The sequence below is a fragment of the Monodelphis domestica genome, chromosome 1, assembly GCF_027887165.1.
Source record: "Monodelphis domestica isolate mMonDom1 chromosome 1, mMonDom1.pri, whole genome shotgun sequence".
NCBI lineage: Eukaryota > Metazoa > Chordata > Mammalia > Didelphimorphia > Didelphidae > Monodelphis > Monodelphis domestica.
The window spans coordinates 335,557,865-335,576,871 of NC_077227.1; the positions used below are offsets into that span (position 1 = coordinate 335,557,865).

Genomic DNA, 19,007 nt, shown 5'->3' on the forward strand with positions numbered 1-19,007 from the left:
TACTACTAAAAACCATCAGAATTTATTGACAATTAATAAATAAGAGCAATTTCTGGGGCAAAATACATCCTAAGTAATGAATGATTCTACTTAAAAATTCTTTTCCTGTTCCATGTATATCCCATATTTCTACACCATTCCCTCAAGCATTGCTGAGCACATGAAAGGTAAATGTGGCCTAAAACTGTCCTCAGCAATTTATAGTCTGGTATAGGAAGATCTACATTAAAATAACTATGAAAGAAATTACTACTTCTTCCTAGCTAATACTAAGTAAGCAATATGGTTTCTAGTATTTTCAAAAAAGAACAACTAATAGCACAGGCTTGATGTCATGATTTTAAAATGAAACTACATGTGTGCCCTCTATATTTACACATTTTATATATGTATATATTTATGTATTTGTGTGTGTGTAGCTTTGATTATCCTGCCTAAACTATAAATAAGGTTTTGGAATATAAAGGTTCATTTGTCACATATATATATATATTTATATAGATATAGATATATAGATATATAGATATACACACACATATATATATAATTTCTAAAAGCCTAGAATGAAGCTTTTAGAAAAATAGTAAGTTATACTGTGGCAACTAAGAGTTCAGGTAAGCAAAAAGCAGCAGTATCATATTGTGTGGTTTTCAAGTCTATTATTCTCATGCTTTATAACCCCCAGAAGAAACATTAAAATTGTGAGGAAGTAAAGCCATGTTCATAAACATGTCTTTCAGCAGATAATTATTTCCCTAACATCCTGAACTGCCTGTTTAAACATGTGAACTATTACTCTAGAAAGAAAAAAAGCAACAACTTCAAAGTATAAAATTATTTTTAAAGGTCTTTTAAAGCACTTAATTTTTGTTTTAAGATTTTTAATGGATTTCTTTAAGAGTAAGAAAAATACTGCCTCATACATGAAGGAAATTAAAAACATACAGGAAATTAAAGTGAAAATAGTTAAACATCTCTAAACTTATTCTAATTAATGAAGATTTCTAAGACATGTTTTATCACTGCCAAATCAGTAAATCTCACAAATCTGGTTAGTTCGAAGGGAGTCATGGTAATTGACGAGATTCATGTCTGCTCTATTATAGGAGAAAAATATAGCATCCCAAACCTGACCAGCAGTGATACAAATGCATGCTGGTAACACAACTAAATAAGTGCTAGTTATGCTCTCTTTGTTCTGATAGATCCTATGTGAACTACTATGGTCCCTAATAACTACAGTTCAACTGTATAGAAAATGTATATGTGGCCCTGAATTTGAACATTAATGTACTGGAAGAAATCTCAGGAGGCTGCATGCTCTACTGGGGTGGGGTGGGGGTGGGGGGGTACGATCCTTTTTAACTAGCCACCTGCCACCACCAATAAACAACTATTTCTAGAAAACTGAGGTAGAAATTTTTGGAAGATGAAAGATTCTCCTTATCAGAGGTACAAAAAAATGATCGCTTGAAAATAAATCCACCTGGATGCAGCTGGGTGGTTCAGTGGATTGAGAATCAGGCCTAGAGACAGGAGATCCTGGGTTCAAATCTGGCCTCAAGACACTTCCCAGCTGTGTGACCCTGGGCAAGTCACTTGACCCCCATTGCCTAGCCCTTACCATTCTTCTGCCTTGGAGCTAATACACAGTATTGGCTCTAAGACAGAAGGTAAGGGTTTAAAAAAAAAAAAGAAAGAAAAGAAATCCACTTAAACTAACATTTCAAAGTAAATAATGCCAAAGATTTTTTTTTACTATCTTGAAGTGTGAAAACTAAAAATTATAAAAATTAATATATCTTATTTTTTACAAATTTTAGGATATAACAATGAGCTGATATCTTGGAAGGCATTCTCCAATGAAATTATATGATAGCACAATAAGACATAGCCTTCACTTCAAAGTCTGACCAACATCATAAAGATAATCATTATTATGAAAATATTCAATGACTTCATTTTAATCTTTTGATTATTGTTGCTCATTATGGAGAAGTGAAGCCCAAATAGAAGTAATATACCTAGCAATAAACAACTATCCCAGGCTAAAAACAGATTCTACTGAGCTTTTCAAAAGAAAATGTGGTCCAGTTGTTCAACTACATCATGCTACCCATTATCAAGAGACTGGCCAATCTTTGTTACCTTCCAGGAAACATCGTCCAAAAAGTTCCAGGATTACACTGACCCCTTAAGGCCATTAGAAAGACAAACCCACTAGGCAATAAATGAAAATACCACAACCAGGAAACCCAGATCATTAACCTAGGCATCTTGACATCTTTTCTACCATTATCTTTCTTCTTGCCTCAAACAGGCTGACCTGTAACCTGATTTTTCTAGATACCATGTTCCCTTCTCCCACCACTCCCACCACTATTAGGGAAGGTAAAAATTTGCTACCCAAATTTCACCAAAAACCCATACAAAATTGATAGATGACATTAGAAATTTAGTATTGTGATTTACTAAAGCATAGCCAATAACCTACTATTATTCTACTTAGAGATATACATTTGTGAAGTATATTAAAACTAACTAGCAGAATCAAAACTTCAAATAATTTCATAATATTTATGCCAAGATTATGAAAAACCTTGAGTATTCCATCATATTGCCTTACTAAAAAAAGTTAATTTTAATAAACAAAAAAGTTTTGTACCATTAATACAATTTTAAAATATACTTCATTTCATCTTTATCTTGTTTTACTTCTATTTTCTGTTTATTCTGTACCTATGTAATATTAGCATATGCATATGTATAACTAATAAATATGTGAAGAGCACATGTTCAGAAATTTTTCCTGATAGGCTATGATGTGTGCAACTCAAAAAAGTTTAGAAATCTCTACCATAGGCAATGGAGGAAATCAATTATGATTTGTAGACATAGGAGCACTGTGGCCAGACCTGTGCACCTTGGCAAAATAATCTTGAATCTTTCAGATAGAGAGGATGGCCTAGAAGCACTTTAAGAGGATAACAGTAGATCAGGTAAGAAATGATAAAAGCCTGAATTAAGATAATGGCTATGTAAAAAGAGAAAGGTTTTAGAGATGCAGTAAAATAAGATTTGGCAACTAATTTGAGAAAGGAGAGGAGGTGAAGAGAAAGGGAAGAATAAAGGGTATGAATAAAGTAATGAATCAAGTGACTGGGGCAATGTGGTACCCTCAGAAACCAAGAAGTCTGAAGGAGGTTTGTTGAGTCTGAGAGACCTACACAGAATACCCACAGGTTAAAATACAGGAGAATGGGCTTCCAGGTAAACATGGCGGCAGTCTAGGCACAAGACTCGTCCACTCCTCAGCACCCACCGATATAGACTACATCAAAAGACCAAAAAAAAAAAAATTCATAAGAACAAAGGGACTCTACAGTAGAGCGCAGCATTAAAGGTATGTGGGATTTGGGCATTTCCACACTATAAGGAGGTGAAAAAGCTCCCACCAAAACCGCGAGATGATTTACCCTCCCCCACCCCACCTACACAGTCAAGAGCCAGCACGCACCAGAATCAGTGACTGAGCAAAGGCAACCTCTAGAGTGAGCAAGGGGCACCTCTAGGTCCATGGGAGCTGACTAAGACCACCAAAGACCTACCCCTGAGAGCAGCTACACCTGAAACCCCGGCAGGCTGAAAAGTACATACCACAGACGCTCTTGGGAAAATTGTACAAAGAAGGACAGCAAACAACAGAAGTTGCAGAGATTCGAGAGCTTACCTCAGGCAAAATTCTTGCTCTTTAACTCCATAAACAGAGAACCTACCCATCTCACTCAGATTTCTGACTAAAAAGGGAAGGAAAAACCTCCACAGTGGTGGTAAATTGTGCCCAGGAGCAACAACCTCCCTCCAAGAAAAACAAAAAGAAGGCATTGACCCTGGAAAATTTTTACAGAGGAAAAACCCAGGTTACAGAGGAAATAGAGGAGGAAATTCAAATTAAGCCAAAACCTTCCCAAAAAATGAAAATTGTCCACAAGCTCTTAAAGAATTTAAATTGGAGCTTATCAAAAAGATGGAAGCCATCTGGCAAGAAAAGTGGGAGATAGTTCAAAGAGAAAATAATAGTTTAAAGGACGAGAACTCCCAATGGGAGAAACAGCTGGAAGCCACGAAAAGCAGGATAGACCAAACTGAAATGGAAAACCAATCTTTAAAGACCAAAATTAGTCAACTGGAAGACAATAATCTCACAAAACAGCAAGAATTAACAAAGCAAAGTCAAAAGATTGACAAAATAGAAGAAAACATAAAATATCTCACTGAGAAGATGACAGATCAGGAAAACAGAGCACCAAGAGACAATTTGAGAATCAGTGGTCTACCTGAAAAGCCAGAAATAAACAGAAATCTTGACATCATACGACAAGAAATCATCCAAGAAAACTGCCCTGATGTTCTTGTACAAGGGGGGAAAATTCTCAAAAGAAAACTCCCAGGAATGTAATTGCCAAATTTCAGAGCTTTCAAGCTAAGGAGAAAATTCTACAAGAAGCCAAAAAGAGATAACTCAGATACCAAGGAGCACCAATCAGGATCACACAAGACCTGGCAGCTTCCACACTAAAGGACCGCAAGGCATGGAACATGATATTCAGAAAGGCAAGAGAATTCGGTCTTTAACTAAGGATCATCCTACATCAAAACTGACTATATACTTCCAGGAGAAAGTATGGGCATTCAACAAAATAGAAAATTTCCAAGTATTTGTAAGGAAAAGCCCAGAACTAAGTGGAAAGTTTGATATCCAAATACAAAGATCAAGAGAAACATGAAAAGGTAAATAAGCCAATCTCCGATTGATAAATGGACAAGGGACATGAATAGGCAATTTTCAGTTAAAGAAATCAAAACTATTAGTAAGCACACGAAAAAGTGCTCTAAATCTCTAATAATCAGAGAAATGAAAATCAAAACAACTCTGAGGTATCACCTCACACCTAGCAGATTGGCTAACATGACAGCAAAGGAAAGTAATGAATGCTGGAAGGGGTATGGCAAAATTGGGACATTAATGCATTGCTGGTGAAGTTGTGAATTGATCCAACCATTCTGGAGGGCAATTTGGAACTATGCAAAGGGTGCTAAAAGACTGTCTGTCCTTTGACCCAGTCATAGCACTGTTGGGTTTGTACCCCAAAGAGATAATAAGGAAAAATACATGTACAAAAATATTCATAGCTGCTCTCTTTGTGGTGGCAAAAAAATTGGAAAATGAGGGGATGCCCTTCAATTGGGGAATGGCTGAACAAATTGTGGTATATGTTGGTGGTGGAATACTATTGTGCTCAAAGGAATAATAAAGTGGAGGAATTCCATGGGGACTGGAACAACCTCTGGGAATTGATGCAGAGTGAGAGCAGAACCACGAAAACATTGTACAAAGACTGATACATTGTGGTACAATCAAATGTAATGGACTTCTCCATTGGTGGCAATGCAGTGATCCTGAACAACTTGGAGGAATCTACAAGAAAAACCACTATCCACATTCAGAGGAAACACTGTGGGAGTAAAAACACCGAAGAAAAACAACTGCTTGAATACATGGGTCGAAGGGATATGGTTGGGGATGTAGACTCTAAATGAACAACCTAGTGCAAACAACAACATAGAAATAGGTTCTGATCAAGGACACAAGTAATACCCAATGAAATTGCGCGTCAGCTGCGGGAAGGGTGGGTAGAGGGGAGGGAGGGAAATAAAGTGAGTATTGTAACAAAAAAAAAAAGATCTAAAAAGGTAGGAGTAGGGGGAGAGAGAAGATAGCTGGATTTGGAGCATGGTAAAGAAAGTCCTGTGGAGAGGAGGCAGAAGTGTAGCCTGAAAGAAGATGAAGATATCTTTAATCTGAGCCTTCTCCTTAAATTGAAGGTTCTGGGAAGAACCACCCAATCACAATGGGAAGCCCTATTCCTAGGGAAGGAGAGTATTTCAAATGTGAGAAATAGTTTAGGAGTAGAGTGAGATTCTAGCATGAGGTGATTCCTGTGGCATGCTACAGAGTCCTGTGGAGATAAGTAATTAAGCAGGGCATACTGGAGGGGGATGGAGACCAATAATTCGCTATCCACTCTTCCATGCCTCCATCCTTTCTTTCCTAATGAAGACACATTCATACTTCTTATCAGAGATCCGAAGACTCAGCACAAGAACTACTCCCTTCAAAGGACTTTCCTAATTTTTCCAGTTAACTCACCCTATCAGTGATTTCCTTCCTTCCTTCCCTCCCTCCCTCTGTGTGTATGTCTCTCTCTGTCTCTCTGTCTCTGTCTCTCCATCTGTCTGTCTCTGTCTCTCTCTCCACTCCCTCCCCCCTTCATTATCTTGTATTTAATTATCCCTGAACATGTAGCTTCCAAGGGAAATGAATGCCTCTTGTAGGAAAACACTGTCTCACTTTTGTATTTTGCAATTAACTAACCATTATCTCCTTTTCCTAGAAACTATGCCTCTCTAAATGCAGTCCAAAAATGACATTAGATTTTTCTTCTCCTTTTTTCTTTTTTGGCTGCCACATCACATTATTGACTTGTCTCAAGCTACTTCCCCACACACCTTTTTCTTCAGTCATAACTCTCATTTACCATATTTATCTGGGACTAGTAGGCAACTCTGGAATGTGAAATCAATCATTTTGAAAGGTAAATGTTTGGGGGATTGCTCATCCTGGGAGACCATGAGGCATGGCCCAAGTTTCTTGACTCACTAAAAATGACATCTTCAATCAGGGAACTGGAGTTAGAGCCTGGTAATAATACAGCCTAATAAGGGAGATGTTATGATAATTGGGGAATTATGAAAAGATAGAGATGACTCCTTCATGAAGCTAAAAAAGACAAAGATGAACAGATAAACAATTAAGGAAACAACTATGTTGTAGTGAGGATTCCCTATTCATATCGAAAGAGTAGCTATTGTTTAGGGCAGAGGCAACCCTACAAAGTGGATCTAAGTGAGTGCAAGAGGAAAATTTGTAAAGTGAAGCCATTCATTCATTCATTCATCCATCCATCCACCCATCCATCCATCCATCCATCCATCTATCCATTTATCTATCTGCAATCCATTTGGCCAGTCAATTAATGTATACTGACTTTATGTAGACCTTTATACAAAGTAGTGGAAGTGGTCATGGGGAAGTGTTTATGTAGAAATAGAATCGATAGTCACTTCTCTTTACAAAGTTTATTGTCTAGATATTAGATAATTCTATACCTGTGGTTTCTTTTCTTTAAAAATTTTTTCTTTATTTGTTTATTACATTAAAATTCCCAGGTATGTCACTCTTTCCTCCCCTCTTTGAATTAGGGAAGATACATATGGTTTCAGTAATCTCTTCAAACTTTAAAATTCTGTGATTCTATGTAGATGACCATTCTATTAGACCACAAATACCTAACCCTCTTCCGCTAACATTCAACAAGTGGTTACTGAATACATAGTCTATACAAGTGTATTTAACTCTCAAGTCAACTCAACAAACACTTATTAAATGTTTAATAATATGCAAGGAAATGCAAAGTGCTCAGGGTACACAGAATGACTTTCCTTGTTCTTATAGAAGGTCATGTTTTAACTAGGGAAACAATACACACACCTAAGATTTATACAATGGAAATGGATGGCAATCTCAAAGAGAAAGGAACTGGAAAATCCTCCTGTAAAAGGTAGGCACTGAATCAGTGAACTGAAATTTGAAGGAAGCTAAAGATTCCAGGCAAGAGTGTCATATGTAAGCAAGAGCACATGGGCCAGAGTGGCTGAATCAGAGAGTCATGGAGGGGAATATTCTATTGGAAGACTGGGAAGATAGGAAGGGATCAAGTTTTTATTAATGATGTCTGTGGGGAACTTGTGGGGCTACAACAGGATATTTCAGGCAGTGTGCCACAGTGGAGAAATCCCTGGACTTGGGAGTTGTATCAGCCAAGGTTCAAATTCCATCTCAGATTCTTAGTAGCTGAGTGACTGTGGACAAGTCACTTCATGTCTCTGATTTCAGTTTCTTCATAGTGGAAAACGAAAATAATAATAGCACCTATATTGCATGGTTGTTCTAAGGAAGAAATGAGCTATATTTGTGAATACACTTTGCAAACTTGGGAAAAAAAAGTAAATAAGAAAGAGATGGAAAGGGGGAAAATGTTTTTTTTTATTCAAACTCTTCTTTAAGAGCTACAATTAGATCAAATTATACATATACATATATATGTTAATTTTGGGGGGAAATGTTATTTGTAACTCTTAAAAATCATATTCATTATTATACTAATTAGAAGAATCATTCACAGGAAGAGATTGGGACATTAAAATGAATAGAATAATCTTTTTCACACAAATATACACATGAGAAGGGGAGGGGAATTCTTTTATAAGAAGGAGAGGAAGAGAGTGCTAATAGGTAATACTTAAACCTTACTCTCAGTGAAATCAGTTCTGAGAGGGAAGAGCATCTAGATTCATTGGGGTCTTGAATTCTATCTTATCCTACAGGGAAAGTGAGAAGGGAAAACTAAGGGGGGGTAGGAGGAAGGGAGTACAAAAAAGGAGGGAAAGAGAGGGGGGAGGGCACTTAACAGACCCTAAAAAAACAAGAAGGGAACAAAAAGGGAGGGGCCAGAAAGGGAAGCATATCAAGGGAGGGGATTAGGGGGATTGATTAGAAGTAAACCACTGATTTAAAAGGATATAGCAAAAGAAGAAAGGAAAGAACTAGGAGAGGATATCAAAATTCTGGGGAATACACAAGTGACAATCATAACTTTGAATGTGAATGGGATGAACTCATCCATAAAATGAAAATAGGAGAGTGGATTAGAATCCAAAATCCTACCATTATGTTATCTACAGGAAACACACCTGAGGCGGGTAGATACTCACAAGGTTAGAATCAAAGGTTGGAGCAAAACCTATTGGGCTTCAACTGACAGGAAGAAGGCAGGAGTTGCAATCATGATATCTGACAAAGCCAAAGTAAAAATAGATCTGATTAAAAGGGATAGGGAAGGTAAATACATCTTGATAAAAGGGAGTGTAGACAATGAGAAAATATCAGTAATCAAAATGTATGCACCAAATGGTATGGCATGCAAATTTCTAAAGGAGAAACTAGTGGAACTGAAGGAGGAAATAGATAGTAAAACTATACTAGTGGGAGACCTGAACCTACCACTATCAAATTTAGATAAATCAAATAAATAAATAAATAAGAGGTAAAACATGTGAAATCTTAGAAAAATTTGAGTTAATAGATATATGGAGAAAAATAAATAAGGACAAAAAGGAATACACCTTCTTTTCAGCAGCACATGGTACATTTACAAAGATTGACCATGTACTAGGTCATAAAAACATGGAAAACAAATGCAGAAAAGCAGAAATAATAAATGCAATATTTTCAGATTATAACATAATAAAAATAATGATCAGTAAGTGTACATAGAGAGCCAAATCAAAAATTAATTGGAAATTAAATAATATGATTCTCCAAAATTGGTTAGGTGGGGAAAAAAATCATGGAAACAATAATTTCATTGAAGAAAACGACAATGATGAGACATCCTTTCAAAACCTATGGGATGCAGCCAAAGCAGTACTCAGGGGGAAATTTATATCCTTGAGTTCATATATTAACAAATTAGGGAGGGCAGAGGTCAATGAATTGGGCATGCAAATTAAAAAACTAGAAAGTGAACAAATTAAAAATCCTCAGATGAAGATTAAATTAGAGATCCTAAAAATCAAAGGAGAAATTAATAAAATTGAAAGTCAAAGAACTATTGATTTAATAAATAAGACTAGAAACTAGTACTTTGAAAAAAAACAAATAATATAGACAATGTACTGGTCAGTCTAATTAAAAAAAGAAAAGAAAAACAAATTGACCATATCCAAGATGAAAAGGGAAGCCTCACCTATAATGAAGAGGAAATTAAGGTAATCATTAAAAACTATTTTGCCCAATTATATGGCAATAAATATGCCAATCTGGGTGACACGGACAAATATTTACAAAAATATAAATTGCCTAGAATAACAGAAGAAGAAATAGAATTCTTAAATAATCCTATAACAGAAAAAGAAATTGAACAAGCCATCAAAGAACTCCCTAAGAAAAAATACCCAGGGCCTGACAGATTCACAAGTGAATTCTATCAAATGTTCAAAGAACAGCTAATCCTGCTACTATACAAACTATTTGACAGAATAAGTAAAGAGGGAGTTCTACCAAATTCCTTTTATGACACAAATATGGTACTGATTCCCAAAGCCAGGCAGGTCAAAAACGGAGAAAGAAAACTATAGACCAATCTTTAATGAACATAGATGCAAAAATCTTAAATAGAATACTAGCAAAAAGACTCCAGCAAGGGATCATGAGGGTTATTCACTATGACCAGGTAGGATTCATACCAGGAATGTAAGAATGGTTCAATATTAGGAAAGCCATCCACATAATTGGCCATATTAACAAGCAAAGCAACAAAAATCACATGATTATCTCAATAGATGCAGAAAAAGCCTTTGACAAAATATAACACTCATTCCTATTAAAAATACTAGAAAGTATAGGAATAGAAGGGCCTTTCCTAAAAAGAATAAACAGTACATATCTAAAACCATCAGCTAATATCATCTGCAAAGGGGATAAACTAGAAGCCTTCCCAATAAGATCAGGAGTGAAACAAGGATGCCCATTATCACCTTTATTATTTAATATTGTACTAGAAACACTAGCAGTAGCGATTAGAGAAGAAAAAGAAATTGAAGGTATTAAAATTGGCAATGAGAAGACCAAGCTGTCACTCTTTGCAGATGATATGATGGTATAGTTAAAAAATCCTAGAGAATCAACTAAAAAGCTAGTCGAAATAATCAACAACTTTAGCAAAGTTGCAGGATACAAAATAAACCCGCATAAGTCACCAGCATTTCTATATATCTCCAACACATCACAGCAGCAGGAATTAGAAAGAGAAATTCCATTCAAAATCACCCTAAACTTTTTTACTGAATTAGAAAAAACAATAACAAAGTTCATTTGGAAGAACAAAAGATCAAGGATATCCAGGGAAACAATGAAAAAAAAAAGAGAAGGAAGATGGCCTTGCAGTACCAGATCTCAAACTATACTATAAAGCAGTGCTCATCAAAACAATATGGTACTGGCTAAGAGACAGAAAGGAGGATCAGTGGAATAGACTTGGGGTAAGTGACCTCAGCAAGACAGTCTATGACAAGCCCAAAGATCACAGCTTTTGGGACAAAAATCCACTATTTAATAAAAACTGCTGGGAAAATTGGAAGATAGTGTGGAAGAGATTAGGTTTGGATCAACATCTCACACCCTACACACCATGATAAACTCAGAATGGGTGAATGACTTGAATATAAAGAAGGAAACTATAAGTAAATTATGTGAACACAGAATAGTATACATGTCAGACCTTTGGGAAAGGAAAGATTTTAAAGCCAAGCAAGACTTAGAAAAAGTCAGAAAATGTAAATAATTTTGATTACATCAAATTAAAAAGGTTTTGTACAAACAAAACCAATGCAACCAAAATTAGAAGGGAAGTAACAAATTGGGAAACAATCTTCATAACAAAAACCTCTGACAAAGGTCTAATTACTCAAATTTACAAAGAACTAAATCAATTGTACAAAAAATCAAGTCATTCTCCAATTGATAAATGGACAAGGGACATGAATAGGCAATTTTCAGTTAAAGAAATCAAAACTATTAATAAGCACATGAAAAAGTGCTCTAAATCTCTAATAATCAGAGAAATGAAAATCAAAACAACTCTGAGGTATCACCTCATACCTAGCAGATTGGCTAACATGACAGCAAAGGAAAGTAATGAATGCTGGAGGGGATGTGGCAAAGTTGGGACATTAATTCATTGTTTGTGGAGTTGTGAACTGATCCAACCATTCTGGAGGGAAATTTGGAACTGTGCCCAAAGGGAGCTAAAAGACTGTCTGCCCTTTGATCCAGTCATAGCACTGTTGGGTTTGTACCCCAAAGAGATAAGGAAAAAGACTTGTACAAGAATATTCATAGCTGTACTCTTTGTGGTGGCAAAAAATTGGAAAATGAGGGGATGCCCTTCAATTGGGGAATGGCAGAACAAATTGTGGTATATGTTGGTGATGGAATACTATTGTGCTCAAAGGAATAATAAAGTGGAGGTATTCCAAGTGAACTGGAACAATCTCCAGGAAGTGATGCAGAGCAAAAGGAGCAGAACCAGGAGAACATTATACACAGAGACTGATACACTGTGGTACAACTGAATGTAATGGACTTCTCCATTAGTGGCAATGCAGTGATCATGAACAACTTGGAGGGGTCTATGAGAAAGAACACTATCCACATTCAGAGGGGAAACTGTGGGAGTAGAAACACAGAAGAAAAACAACTACTTGATTACATGGGTCGAGGGGGCTATTGGCCCTAAATGAACATCCTAGTACAAAAACATCAACAGCATAGAAATAGGTTCTGATCAAGGACACATGTAATACCCAGTGGAATTGCACATCAGTTACGGGAAGAGGAGAGAGGAATAGAATATGATTTTTTGTAACCAAGTAATAAGGTTTGAAATTGGCCAAATAAAATTAAAAAAGAAAAGAAATACAGGGGAATGATGGGGTAAAGAGAGATGCTGTAGAAATCTAAAGGGGACTTCTCAGCACTTGCAAAAGCTTCAAAGACCCAAAGACAATGATTCTTTACTATAGTTTATTGCACTTCAGAATTTATAGCTTTCCTTCTCCTTGGTACAAGTTTATTGACAGCACTACTATTTGGAGTAATGGCTAGGATAATATTTTAGCTAACAAAACAGAGATATAATTCCCTTCTTAACAATCATTATATAGATAGCTGTAACTCTAAGACTAAGTATCTACTTAGTCTATCACAGTACTTTACACATAGAGTAAGTACTCAAATGGTCACAGCAGGTCAAGGAAAACCCTGACAAATTCACTGGGGAGATTTAAAGGGATTAGGGGAGTGCAAAAAGACAAGACCACACCCTAGTAATTTCTGCATCTTAGGCAAAGTACAGGAAGACTCCCTTAATTAAGGAGAGGGGGGCAGAGAAGGAAAGAAATAGAGACCTCAAGACAATGACTTGAGAGATGATAAACAAAGGCTCACTCTTATGGATAATATGATAGCTTCCTATTTTAACTAAGTTAGCTGGACTACATATGGTTGGTCTAGGACCTGAGGGTGAGCCTATGGCATGCATGCCAGCCTCTCCTGCAAGCAAGATCAGACCTCTGGCTTGGCTGGCTGGAAGGCTGGCCCCTCCCCCAAATGCAGGGCATTCTAGCCTCTTTCCACTGCTGCAGAGGCTGAGCTAGCCCTGGCCTGGCTTGGCCACTCCACTCCACCCTAACCCCCATCCCACCCCCAGGCTCCTGTAGGGGACACACTCTACAGACCAAGGAGCCAAGTGCAGCAATATAGACCACTCCCCTCAGTTTGAGGACAGATTCTATGCACCTATCACCCAGCAAAAGGTAGAAAGTCCTTTGTGGATACCTTTACAAGGTAAAATAGAACAGGTAAGAGTCTTTTGTAAGCAAAGAACTGATTAGGTCTAGGCCCTCCAGACTGCACTAACCCTAATTAAAATAATCCAACCCCCCACCACCACCCCTAACAAATTTAGGGCTGAACCCCATTCACCAAGGCCTAAGGCAGTGGTCCCCAAACTTTTTTACACAGGGGGCCAGTTCACCGTCCCTCAGACCATTGGAGGGCAGGACTATAAAAACCTAGTCCTAACCCTAACAGGCAGCAGTATATACTCAGTATATACTCAGTGCGGAATTCCCTCCCCCAGATCACCACTCACCATGGGGATGTCTTCCATAGTGCAGCATAGTTCTAAGGCGCCAAGCAAAGGATTATGACACTGGAAGTAGTACTGTAGGAGAGTGAAGCGGTGCTTGCAGGGCCACCACATACAGTGCTCCTCTCACAGACCACCAATGAAAGAGGTGCCCCTCCCAGAAGTGCTACATGTTCTCAGGGGGCCACATGTGGCCAGCCCACCCTAGTTTGGGGACCCCTGCCCTTAGGGAATGTGCTAATCACATCTTCCCTAATCCTTCAGAGGAAGAAAGAGAAATCACACACCCAGTCCCAAAAGAAGGATCAAGTAACACCTCCATGGGAGGATCCCCACTGAACCACCCTATCCACCCCCATTGCAATAAAACTGGAAGGGCAGAATACAGGGACTCTTGTCTCTTGCATAAACCCTTTATTCCCCAGAAACAGGTGGCTGTGGGCTAGGAAAAGTGAAGAAAATCCCTGCCCCCCAGCTGGTGTTCTGGGTGCCTCAAAGGCCTACCAAATGCCTGAGGCTTCCAGGAAATTCAAATCCACTCTGGTTCAAGCCTCAGCCTTTCACTTTTACTATCTCCAGGCCCACCCTTTGCAAAAAGTGAGGTTACTCATACACTGTGTAGAAACTGCACTAGGAATCCAGTAACCTCCAGGAAGGGAATGACAATGTATTACTCCTCTAATTGTACATACTGGTATCCTTGGTGGCCATGCCCCTCTGAACACAGTCAGGGGGCAAGGCCCACAGTTGGGAATGGGGCGTGGCATGCCATTGGGGCAGGCATTGGCACCCAGTCTGGGGAATGGGGAGAGGGGGAAGAGCATGGTATGGGTCCCTAAAAAGTTCCAAAAGGTTGCCCATCACTAGTCTAGGAGTTTTAAGAATGGCATTTGCAGGGAACAAGGGATATCCCACTTCTACCATACCCTCCATACACCTCCACACAAAGAAGTGTGACTTCAAGAATATCTCTATTCTTCCACTTTAAAGGGCAAGGACAAAAAAAGGCAGTGGAAATTGGTGCCTACCTGGCAACATAAGCAGGGATTTAATCTCATTCTATACTGTGCATGTGGAGCATGTAACAGAAGGGAAAACACTGTCATAACACTTTGGGAAGAGAAAAGTATAGAATATTGAGGGAGAAGATAAGAAATAAAGCTGCCTGTCACTCATCTCCCCTCTCCTCTCCTCATCTTCACAAAGGCCTAAATGTAACAGGAAAGGATCAAGGCAGAGTGGAAGTTTATGGTGGTCAGTATTCCTGCTGTGGATTAGATGTTCCACCACACCATGGTCAGAAGCCAAATTTTTGAACCATTATGCCAGAATGAACAGGATAACAAATCCCCCTAATTGGAAGTGGTTCAGTCCCAAGCTTCAGTCCACCCCTGTGCCCAGGAAGCTAAAGTACCCTCATTACAGATGTTTCAAAATTTAGCTACTCCCTTCATGGCTCTGCTGCTCCCAGTCTTTGTTTTAGTGGTAGGTGTTCAACAGAGGACAAAAGATCCCTGGCTCTGCTTTCCCAGTGGATTGCCAACAATAAACAGCAGTAAGGCTGGCATTCATCAGAGAAGCTAAAAGCCTTGGCAGTGCTATTCCTATTGTTATCTTTCCCCATTTGTATACTGGTAGCAACTCTACCTAAATGATTCTCCTCACATCTGTAACAAGAAAGGGAATATTGAAAGGTAGAATCAAGGAACGGCTTTTATGAAGAACCTCCAAGTTTGGCAGTCACTAAGTTAAGCAATCTACTTGCCCTAGCTCTAATGGTAAAAGTACACATACTAAAGTTAAGCCAGTTCTGGCACTTAGCTACAAGTATTTATTAAATACCACCTATGGCATTAATACTGTGTAATAAGTAAGACAGTCCTTATCCACAGGAACCTTATCTAGCTGGGAAGACAAAGCTAATGAATATTAATAGCTTCACAAGATCATTAAATATAAAACTGATTGAAAGTTATACAGAAAACAAAGATCATTATTGCTAATGTTCAGTCGTTTTTCAGTCCTGTCTGGCTCTTCATAATGCCATTTGGGGTTTTCTTGGCAAAAATTTTGGAGTGATTTTCCATTTCCTTCTCCAGTTCATTTTACAGATGAGGAAAATGAGGCAAACATGATTAAGTGACTCACCCAGGATCATGTAGCTAGTGCTTGAGGCCAGACTTGAACTCAGGAAGATGAGTCTTTCTGACTCCTAGACCAACACTTTATCAACTGTGCTACCTAGCTGCACCAGTTGTCAGCTAGCTACCCCTATTAAGAGTAAAAAACTATTTGATGGTGTACATAAAACAAAAAAAGATCACTATAGGCTAAAGTTATATTAGGTCTTCCTGCAAGAAGTTTCTTAAGCCTAACTATAAAGGCTAAATGAGATTTTAAGAGGCAGAAGGAAAACAAGGAGAAAATAATCCTGGGGGAAAAAAAACACACCAGAAATAGAGGCAGCAGAAAAAAATTGCAAATGGCATACATGGGACAGTGAAGAAAACAAGCTAACTAGAGTTGATAGTTTTGTGAGAGAATGTTGACTTCCAAGGAAATTAAGTTGAACAAGTAGGATGGAAACAGATTATGAGGATCTTAAGAGGCAGGAAGCAAGAATTTTGACTTAATACAGTACAAATCTGGTAATCATTGTTTTTTAACAGAGGAGCAATGATTAAAGGAGTATTTTAAAAGGATTACCATAGAGAAAGACTGTGAGGGGGGAAAAATTAGGTTACTGAAGTAATTTGTCCATTTCTATGTAAAATGTATTTACAACTAAAAATCAAATAAGTATGGCATAGTGAATAGGTCATGGTCAGAGAAGCTAAATCTTGAAATATCTGTAATGAGGATACTTAAGATACCTGGGCACAGGAGTGGGATTACAAGCCTAGGACTGAACCTCTTCCAATTAGGGGGATTTGTCATCCTGTCCATCCTGGCATGATGGATTCAACTCTGGCTTCTGACCATGGTATGGCAGCAGGAAACATCTAATCCACAGCAAAAATACTGACCATCATAAACTTCCATCCTGTCTTGATCCTTTCCTGTTACATTTAGGCCTTTGTGAAGATCAAGAGAGGAGGAGAGGAGAGATGGGTGAAGGAAATAATAGAATTACTTGTCTTTCTCCCTCAATATGATGCTAAATAGCCTTGGGATCGGAAGACCCCAAGATTTAAGTTGTTTCTGAAACATACTAGCTGAGTGATGATGGACAAATCAATTAGAAAGCAGCTGATTCACATCACTGATAGGATCACTCCTCTGGACTAAAAATGTACAGAATGAAGAGACTGTCCTAGATAGTTCTCAAGTTCCCTTCCTCAAAAAATGCAATGAATTTTTATTTGATCCTTTAGGAATTCAATATTCCCATATATTTACTTAGATATTAATATCTCTGGGGTGTGTATGACTTATCTTCTCTTTCCTCCACTAAAACTCACTCAAATTTCTTTCAAAGTTCTTTCCTCAAAAAAAAAAATAAAAAATAAAAAACAGGAGTTAGTCAGCTAAAGTATTATTATCCAATTTTCTTTTTTTTTTGATTTTATGATATTTTATTTGATCATTTCCAAGCATTATTCATTAAAGACAAACATCATTTTCTTTTCCTCCCCCCCAACCCCCATAGCCGAGGCGTGATTCCACTGGGTATCACATGTGTTCTTGATTCGAACCCATTGCCACGTTGTTAGTATTTGCATTAGAGTGTTCGCTTAGAGTCTCTCCTCTGTCATGTCCCCTCAACCGCTGTAGTCAGGCCGTTGCTTTTCCTCGGTGTTTCTACTCCAACAGTTTGTCCTCTGCTTATGGATAGTGTTTTTTCTCCTAGATCCCTGCAGATTTATTATCCCATTTTCAAATAGGAAATGTCAGGGTACAAAGTAACTTGTCTATGGTCACAATAAAGCTAAAAGCCCAACTCTGCTGATTCATTGGTATGGGAGACAATCCTAGATCCCCAGAGTTAGTTAGCAGAGCAAAAAAAGCTCTGGCAGGTTCAGGATCAACCTGGGAATGCTCTGAGTACTAGGGTACAAAAAGATAAGCAGAGAATTTTCATAAATATAATATACAATTTAATGTAAATATATTTTTCCAACTATATATAATAGAACTCAGTTTCCAATCCTTTCTGGGTTTTTTATATGTTGAAATGTTAAAAATTTGCTGATATTTAAACTTTAAATGCCTTGAATACAAGCCCAAAAATGTATTGTCCTCTAAGGTCAAGACTAGCTAAATTTGTTTAAAGTTCTATCACCAGAAAGTTAACAATTAAGTGATAAATTGTTTTGGCACAACTCATGAAACCTAAGGAAAGAGGAATTTTAAGTTGCATGAGAGCATTTATCCACACAGAGGAAATGTTATCTTCTTAAGCACTGAAGATTTCACTTGGTTAAAAATCTTTCAGGAAGAATTTCCTAGTAACTGACAAACTCATTTGGTCCCTGTCAATTTTCTAGTCAAATACTGGTCATCAGCAAGCAGTTCAAACTCCCTTTTAGGCACAATACTTTTTGCAACCAACAGTAAAGTATTGAGTATCTTACAAGTCATTTTTCCATCAGTTAAAAAAAGAACATTCTTTTGTGAATCTATAACATTTATATTTAAATGGCTCCATGCCTTCACAACTAATCTACACATTTCTCATTCTATTCAATTCTCATACATTTCTACCATCCATACTTTAGGAGAGATCCTCAATTTCTCACACACACTTTCCTTTAAAAGTACTGAAATCAGGAGAGTCAGGCCCAGAGATAGGAGGTCCTAGATTCAAATCTGGCCTCAGACACTTCTTTGTTGTGTGATTCTAGGCAAGTCACAGCCCCCACTGCCTAGCACTTTCTGCTCTTGTGCCTTAGAACCAATACATAATATTGATTCTAAGATGGAACTTAAGAGATTAAAAAAAAAAACTTGCATTGAAAAAACATGCTCTCAAGACTGACTGACAGGCTCAGAGAACTAAAGGCTAAAACTAACATTATTTTCCAGTACCTGAGTACAAAAAGCCATGAGGAGCTTCAGGCATTTTCTGATACTTGGCTAGAGGACTCACAATAGGCAAGAAAGGAGCTTGACTCA

The 19,007-nt window shown here is 37.8% G+C and overlaps 1 protein-coding gene across 16 annotated transcripts in view; it reads right to left on the bottom strand.

Moving 5' to 3' along the window:
* The window catches only part of FAM13B (family with sequence similarity 13 member B), a 225,297-nt gene that overhangs the window by 85,897 nt on the left and 120,393 nt on the right, over window positions 1-19,007 (bottom strand). For 2 of the 16 annotated variants that reach the window (XM_056811334.1, XM_056811335.1), the window contains exon 2: window positions 8,896-8,974. The exons of the other annotated variants lie outside the window; for them this stretch is intronic. The gene's annotated coding sequence lies outside the window, so the exon portion shown is untranslated. The remainder of the gene's footprint in view (window positions 1-8,895; window positions 8,975-19,007) is intronic. 16 annotated transcript variants of the gene reach the window in all.